Raw genomic sequence first — 8,774 nt, forward strand, 5'->3', positions numbered from 1 at the left:
AAAATAAAATAAAATAAAATAAAATAAAAGTTAAAAACCATTTGTGTAGTATAAACTTTTTCAAAATATATACTCAAACATAGAAAAGTCTAGAAAAGTCATCTATGGTAATTTCAGGAAAGAATTCTAAGGTGACTTGTTTTGGCTATCTGCATTTTTTTTCCTTCATTTTTTGGAGATAGGGTCTTGCTCTGTCACCCAGGCTGGAGTGCAGTGACACAATCAGGGCTCACTGCAGCCTTGACCTCACAGGCTTAAGCGATCCTCCCACCTCAGTCTCCTGAGTAGCTGGCACATGCCACCACACCTGGCTAACTTTTGGATTTTTGTATTTTTTGCAAAGATGGGATTTTGTCATGTTGCTCAAACTGGTCTTAAGTGATGTGCCTACCTCAGCCTCCCAGAGTTCTGGGATTACAAGTGTGAGAGCCATGTGTCCCAGGCCTGTTTTCTTTTCTATGATGACCATGACCATGGATTTCATGTACCAACATTTTTCTTTTCAGTTCTTTTTTTTTTTTAATACTTTAAGTTCTAGGGTACATGTGCATAACATGCAGGTTTGTTACATATGTATACTTGTGTCATGTTGGTGTGCTGCACCCATGAACTCTTCAGCACCCATCAATTCATCATTTATATCATTTTTCTAACAATAATAGTTACAAAGCATACTATGAAAAATGTTCACAGAAAAAGAAGAATACAAAATTGTAAAAATCATACATAACTAGTTTTTTTGTTTGTTTGTTTTTTTAAGGGAAAAAAGAAACAAAGTAGATTGTCCAGGAAGATGGTTACTTCCACTTTGTATTTCTCTGATGAACTCATTAGGAACTCTAAAATGTTCCAGGAGTAGAATCACAGGTCAAAGTGCCCTGGCTTTAACTTCTGGTTCAGAGAATCCTAACAACTTACATTGTCACCAGAAAGGTCTTTGACTACATGAGCAACTCTCACCTTAAACATTTCTCATCTGACATTAGCTGCTTGGTTTTCCACAGATACATTGACTCCAGGAGGCTTATTGAGTTCTGTGTATTCGGCTGGCCTCTAGTGGCCCCATTATTGTTTTCTGACAGGTAAAAGTCAGTCACCTGCACACAGATCTCATCACTCATAATATGCTGCAGCTGGAATCAAACAAAGGCAAGCTGTTACTGAACACAGAAGACATTTCTCCATTACACAGTCAATGTTCCTTGGACTGATCCAGTCACTAAACTAAAAAAAATGTTTTGGTGTCTTTTGGCTAACAACTTTAGAAAATTCATCACACAAACCACTGGATCCTTTTCTTGGAGAATAATCAAGCCAATATTTCCAACCATATCAGTGGTCCATTGTAAAATGTTCATATCTATTTAAAATCAAAACCATAGAGAATTCACGTTAATGTACTTTTTCATTGTTATTGTTGTTTTTTGAGACAGAATCTTGCTCTGTTGCCAGGCTGGAATGCAGTGGTACTATCTCAGCTTACCACAACCTCCAACTCCCTGGTTGAAGTGATTCTCCTGCTTCAGCCTCTTGAGTAGCTGAAATTACAGGCATGCACCACCATGCCCAGCTAATTTTTGTAGTTTTAGTAGAGACAGAGTTTTACCATGTTGGCCAGGATGGTCTCCACCTCCTGACCTCGTGATCCACCCACCTCAGCCTCCCAAAGTGCTGGGATTACAGGTGTGAACCACGGCACCTGGCCTAATGTACTATTTATTTAAAATTCTAAGGATCTTTAAATAATTTTCATTGGATTATATTTTTATTGCATTTTAAAATCATTTAGAATTTGCTTCCACACATACTCTCCCTCATTTGATCTTTACAACTGCCCTGGGAAGCAGGTTGGAGAGAGAGTAGGGGCCTATTAGGAGACAAATTTACACAATGCATAAGAAAGCTCACTATGAGCTGGGGTGAGAAGGGGAGCCTTGGAAAATCATGAATGCAATATCTATGTCTATATTCCCAGCCCAACTACAAAGCCTGAAATTCATTAGGTATGTAAGAAATAGCTGCTGAATTATTGCCTAGGGGTGCTTAGCTGAAGAAGCAGGGTTGGGACTAATAGTCAAGCTTCCTGACTCCTAGCCCAATACATTTCCAAACATACCACCTATTTTTCCATATCTGATAGCAAGTATAGTGCTTAAGTTGTACATAATGTTAATTCACTATCAATACAGGCCAATCATGATTGACTATTAGTAGCTTTTGTGACAAACTTAGTAAACCAGAAAGTTGAACCTTTCAGAGTTCCAATTCTCATGTCATATGCTATTTCTGTTTTGAAATAAAAATCCTGCCAAATGAAACTTTATCCATCAAAATGACAGAGAAGTGAAAATAGATACAAGAAGAAAGCAAAACATTAATTTCAACATTGATTTGTCTATTTTGCTTTAAAAGTATAACCACCAAGTCATTCTATTTTTAGGAAGACACATTATTTTTGAAGTGTTAGAAACTATGATAACTATTCTTAACTTTAAGTCCTAAATGACCAGTATGTGTATTAGTAGATAACTGGACACAGTGCAAGGTCAGAAGGGTGACTGAGTGTGGCAGAAAAGACAGTATCCCCAGCAACTGCAGATGGATAAATGACAATGAGTCCCGATAATGGATTCTGATACAACCCTTCAAATAACGCTTATGAGTACTCAATAACATAGGGAAAAGCTGAAGATACAGTGTTTTAGAGAGAAAAAAGGGAAGGTAGAAAAAAATAGATGGAAAGAATGACTTCAGTCATGCATACAGATGTTTCCAGTTTATATTTTTATTTTTTGAGACAGGGTCTGACCCTGTCACCCAGGCTGGAGTGCAGTGGCATCATGATCTCTGCTCACTGCAGCCTCTACTTCCTGGCCTTAAGCAGTGCTCCCACCCCAGTGTCCTAAGTACCTGGGACTACAGGCATGTGCCACCATGCCCAGCTAATTTTTTGTGTTATTAGATGGGGTTTTGCCATGTTGCCTAGTCTGGTCTCGAACTCCTGAGCTCAAGTGATCCACTTGCCTCAGCCTCCTAAAGGGCTGGGATTATAGGCATGAGCCACCGCCTCTACTTTATATTTTCTTGTTGAAGTAGACTGTATTACTGATTCCCCTCCCTCTTTTTGGATATCCAGCTCCTCCTCTAGTCTTTGGAAACGGCAGCACTACAAATCCAGGGATAACTAGGGAACTCCCACCCTCGTTGCTAGGCAGACCAGGTTCTCTCCTGCTCATTGGAAATGACACAGAGTGTTGGATAGATTTTTTTCAGAGGAGCATCTGTATGGAAAGGTCCAGTAACACTGGCACCAGGGGTACTGCCAGGGCAAGCCAACGCCTCAGAGGCTGGGGGAGCCTGGAGCACGTGCCAAATGTTCATCTGCAGAGCAAAGCACAAGCATGGAGCAGAAGTCCAGAGTGAAGGCCTGCAGGAGGGAAAAATAACCTCCCAGCCCAGTCCTTCCATGGTGTTGTCCTATTTTGAGTTCTGTATTTAGATGTCTGTGAGATTGCCTATTGTATTCTTAATTACAAATCCCACTTAAGCCAGCCTAGTATAGGTTAAGACAAATGTAATGACTTGACTTGGCTGAAGAGCAGTGGTGCGATCATGGCTTACTGTAGCTTCAACTTCCTGGGCTCAGGTGATCCTCCCACTTCAGCCTCCTGAGTAGAAGAGACTAGCCTCATGGGTCACCACACCCAGCTAATTTTTTGTATGTTTCTCATAAAAATGTTTTTCAGAAGAAATCTTATATATAATACATTGAAAATCACTGATTACTTTTTCTTCATCTTTTTTTCTGTGAATGTGTAAGTGTTTGAGTCTTTTGTATTTCTTCATTTACACAGGATATGGGCTGTTTGAAAACTATTTCATTATCTCCATCTGCATTCATTTCAGCCACTTCAGATTTTCAGCTCTCCAAAAATGTTGATGTACAAACTGGTGTGGGGCCCTGGGTATCCACAGTCTTCTCAGGAGAGTTAGGAGTGCCTAAAACCTTTTTCTTCTTATGTAAAACCTGGCCTTTTGTAGATGTCTGATGATTCATTTTTGAAATACTTTCCATTTTCTGTAAAATAAAAGAAGAAAATCATCATGAATTCCTTTTTAAGGTAATTTCTTCCTGAGTCATCCTTCTTTCTTTTTAAATTGCTCCTCCATACATAGCTTTTGTGTAAGTGCCAATTCTGATTATATGTTTCACTGATGGATATGATGGCTGCTTAAATGGAATATTCCAGTCTCGAAAGGGTTCTTTCTGTACTTTTTCAGGTGGCATGAAATGACTCTCCAAGAGTCCTTCACCAAACAAGTAGTTATTCATTGTTTCAGTAACTATCTTGGCAACATCCTCCAGACTAAAACTCCACAAATGCATAGCCTTTGCTATTTCCAGTCTTTTTATTTCTGTATAGTCTGAACCTTGTAACAGTGCCTTGTAACTGGGAGAAACAGGAAATGATCTGGGTTTCATTCAGTAGGTTAGGTAGGAGAAAGTTGTTCTTGTTTTTGTGTTTTGTTTTGTTTGTTTGTTTTGAGAAGGTGTTTCACTCTTGTTGCCCAGGCTGGAGTGAGATGGCATGATCTCAACTCACCACAACCTCTACCTTCTGGGTTCAAGTGATTCTTCTGCCTCAGCTTCCTGAGTAGCTGGGATTACAAGCATGCACCCCCACACCCAGCTAATTTTTGTATTTTTAGTAGAGATGGGGTTTCTCCCTGTTGGTCAGGCTGTTCTAGAACTCCTGGACTCAAACGATCTGCCTGCCTTGGACTCCTGGAGTGCTGCGATTATAGGCATGAGCCACTGCACCCAGCCTTGACTTGAAGTATACGTTGTACATCCAGACAGCTGTGAACTCTAGGGGAACACCAAAGATGAGAATGAGAGAATAGATACTTCCAATTAAAGGGGTTAAGAAGAGATGCTTGAACTTATGTTTTAAAAAGTCACTCCAGGCTAGACACAGCGGTTCATGCCTATAGTCACAGCACTTTGGGAGGCCGAAGTGGATGAACTGCTTGAGCCTAAAAGTTTGAGACCACCCTGGGCAACTTGGTAAAACCCCATCTGTACAAAAAAATACAATAAATTAGCCAAGTGCGGTGGCACCTGTGGTCCCAGCTACTCAGGAGACTGAGGTGGGAGGTCGAGACTGCAGTGAGCTGAGATCCACCACTCCACTCCAGCCTGGGCAACAGAGTGACACCATCTTTAAAAAAAAAAAAAAAAATCACTGTTTTGGTGTTCTCTGGATGAAACCTCTGTTTCTATATATATATAAAAGGGTCAAGACAGTATGTATTATTGATTCAAAATCATAATCAGCTTCTTAGAGTAAATAATTTTATCTGTTGTTTCAAAAACCTACCTCAGGATTAATAAAAGTTAGTTTTATTGGGTTTTTCTGTAAGCTGTGCTGATTCACTCAGGTGTGTCTCTTCCAAGCCCATGTTTTACTACTTTGTAACCCTATTTGGAAGGAAAACTGCAGCTAAGATTATGATCCAGCCTGAGATGAAAAGTTTCACACATATACACCACACATACCCCCCACCATAGTATGATGACACAGCGACCCAAACTTAGGCAAATGGTACCACTGCCAGCAAATGCATTTTGTTCTTTATTTCTTCTAAATTTTTATTTATTTATTTCTTCTAACAGCAACAAATGCATTTAACATTTATTTTATTGAGATACTCAACAGCTGCCATTTGGTTTGTATAGCAAATTGTTTCCAAAGTAACTTTTTTCCATTTTTGATATTTTAATGAAAATTATGTTCTTCAGTTTTAAAGCCCCATCCCTCTCCCAAAGAAAGATTAATAAGTAACTACCAAGTAATGATTATTTAGGAAAAGAACAAAAGCCAAAACAGCTTTAAAACACTTCTGGAACATGGGTAAGCATCCAAAGTCAAGACCTTCTGGGCCCAGTGGAGGTGCTAGGCTGCCTCAGGACACCATCAGCACTTCTCCATCCACAATATCTTCAAGAGCTGGGAGCCATGCCTGGACCCTGGGGGGCTTCGTGTTCCACAAGCTCCCCTCTCTTTTTCCTCTCCACCCTTGCTGTTGGGCCTCCCCTCTGAATCTGCATAACAAAGGCAGCAGGGTCTTTAATACTGTTCCGCTTTGTCAATGGAGACAGCATACTCTAAACTGAGAGATTCCCTGGTCCAGTCTAGGGGAGGAAAAAATATGCAGTGTAGCATAAATGGTTTCACTTGTCCACTCAGACACATGCCCATACTTATTTGATGGATGTATCAGATGCTTCAAAATTCCTGATGTGCTTCAAAAGTTGCTTGTAAAAAAAGAAGTTGCAAAATGATAAAAATGTCTGCAACAGTTCAGGCTCCTTATGACAAAGCTGGTTCTGATAAGTAGTTATTTTGACATGCACAGCAACTTTCCCTGTAAGTTCTGTGTTCTGAGGGATTCATTTAGACTACAGGAAGTTGAAATTGAAGTTCAAAATGTTACCTGCTGACAAAATGTGCTGTATCCATCAATGGACTTCTACTCAGTAATGAAAGGATCAAAGTACCAAAACCTGTTATATGTCACGGACCAACCTGAAAAACATTAGCTAAGTAAAAAAGCCAGACATGAGACCACATATAGTATAATTCCGTTTGTTTGAAATGTCCAAAAAAGGCAAGTAGCTAGAGACAGGAATGGTCTGATTGACCTCAAGAAGTAGGGATTCATGCTCTCTAGAGTATATGCGATACATACATGAGAAAAAATAAGGAAAAGAAAAAATTTAAATATAAATAAATGAAAAGAATACTTCTCCCTGATTATAAAGAAAATCACATTCTTTTTGTAATAATTTGGAAGACCAAATATGAAGAAAAGTCTTTAATTTTGCCAATCAAAACATTCCGGTTGATTGCTTTGTATATTTTTGTATGCAAATAAACATTTTAAAAAGTAGAATCATAATATATAGTCTTTTGTCACTATGTTTTGGGCATATTTCTGTGTCAGTAAATATATTCTTGGCATCTTCATTTTTAAAAGCTCAATGTATGTTAAGTTATTGCCACCACAGAAGCAAATTTTCTTATATATATATTTTAATGGATGCAAGCAAGCATTTTTGGCCTGAATTCCTAGAAATAGAGTTTCTGGAGGAAAATAATATAAAACAGTTTTAAGATTTTTAATAGAAAATTTCAAATTATCCTGCAGAAAAATTGGTTCAGTTTATACTCCCACCAAAAGGGGCAGAGCTCCAGTGTCCCCCTTCCATTTGTCCTCTTTGCTGGTATTTAAGGAGAAAATCTCATTGTTTTCATTACACTTCTTTGGTTTCTAGTGTTTTAGATTTTTTTTTTTTTTTTTTTGAGATGAAGTCTTGCTCTATCACCCAGGCTGGAGTGCAGCAGTGCAATCTCGGCTCACTGCAACCTCCACCCCCTGGGTTCAAATGATTCTCCTGCCTCAGCCCACTGTGTAGATGGGATTACAGATGCCCACGACCATGCATGGCTAATTTTTGTGGTTTTTAGTAGAGACAGGTTTTCACCATGTTGGTCAGGCCGGTCTCGAACTCCTGACCTAGGGTTATCCACCCGTTTTGGTCTCCTAAAGTGCTGGGATTACAGGAGTGAGCCACTGCACCTGGCTTTGAATATTTTTTTATATGCTTATTGGTCATTTTAATTCTTGTGGGAAGTACCTGTTTCTCCATTGCCTATTTTCTGGCCAACCTCCAAAGTCACTTTTCACTTAATTTTTATCCTGCTGTTTGAAAGCATTTTAATTTAATGATTTTAATGTAAACAGGAGCAGGACAGACTATAATTATCTAGATCTTGCTCTGTCACCCAGGCTGGAGTGCAGTGGCATGATCATAGCTACCACAGCCTCGTACTCCTGAGCTGAAGCAATTTTCCTACCTCAGCCTCCCAAGCAGCTAGGACTACAGGTGTGTGCCACCACGCCCAGCTAATTTTTAAAACTTTTTGTAGAGATGTGAATTCACTATGCTGCCAGGGTTGGTCTTGAACTCGAGTTCAAGTGATCCTCCCACCTTGGCTTGCCAAAATGCTGGGATTACAGGTGGGAACTACGGCTCCTGACAAGAGCTCATTTTGTTTGCTAGTGGGGTTCTTGGTATCTTTTCATATTTGAGGCTTTAGTGCTAGTGCTGGAGTATTACACTCACCATCCAAGGTTTACAGGACTTTTGTTAATATTGAACAGATGGAACTGTTTAGTTCTGCATCTTTGCAGGCATAGAAAATGTGCCTACCAGGACTCTGCTTTATATCCATTTAAAGCAAGAAGTAATACAGTAAAACTTTGCCTGGCTAGAGGCCTTGAAAGAAAGGAGTATTCTGATTTAATTCTATTAACTTGGAAGTGTGAAGGTGAAAAGAATTCAAAACTTACATTTCCTGTTGAATGCAATATGAAAATATAGCCAATGATTCCACTTTTCTTCTCTAGTAAGTTTGGACATTCTGATCTACTTGGTGTTTTGTTATAGAACTGCTAGTGTGCCTGCGACTTACATTGTGAAGGCACTTTTTAAAAAACTTGAGAGGTAAGAGGGTGTATATGGTATTGAGTGAGATCAGGCTGGATGAGAACTGACACTTGTAAGTACCCTTTTTAGACAGAATCTATGATTGCCACTTGTTTTCTTGTTTAACTCATAAAACTCATAACTCACATCAGATGGAGGGTGGGAGTAGGAAGGAGATTTATGTCTTTTAGTTGCATGTCATTGTTTCATATCAAGACAG

At 39.3% G+C, this 8,774-nt stretch overlaps 1 pseudogene; it reads right to left on the reverse strand.

The window, feature by feature from the left end:
* Positions 1-3,775: 3,775 nt before the first annotated feature.
* On the reverse strand, positions 3,776-7,714 carry LOC105525746 (annotated as a pseudogene).
* Between the last annotated feature and the right edge of the window lie 1,060 nt (positions 7,715-8,774).

Source organism: Colobus angolensis, unplaced genomic scaffold (genome assembly GCF_000951035.1).
Source record: "Colobus angolensis palliatus isolate OR3802 unplaced genomic scaffold, Cang.pa_1.0 Scaffold556, whole genome shotgun sequence".
Classification (NCBI taxonomy): domain Eukaryota; kingdom Metazoa; phylum Chordata; class Mammalia; order Primates; family Cercopithecidae; genus Colobus; species Colobus angolensis.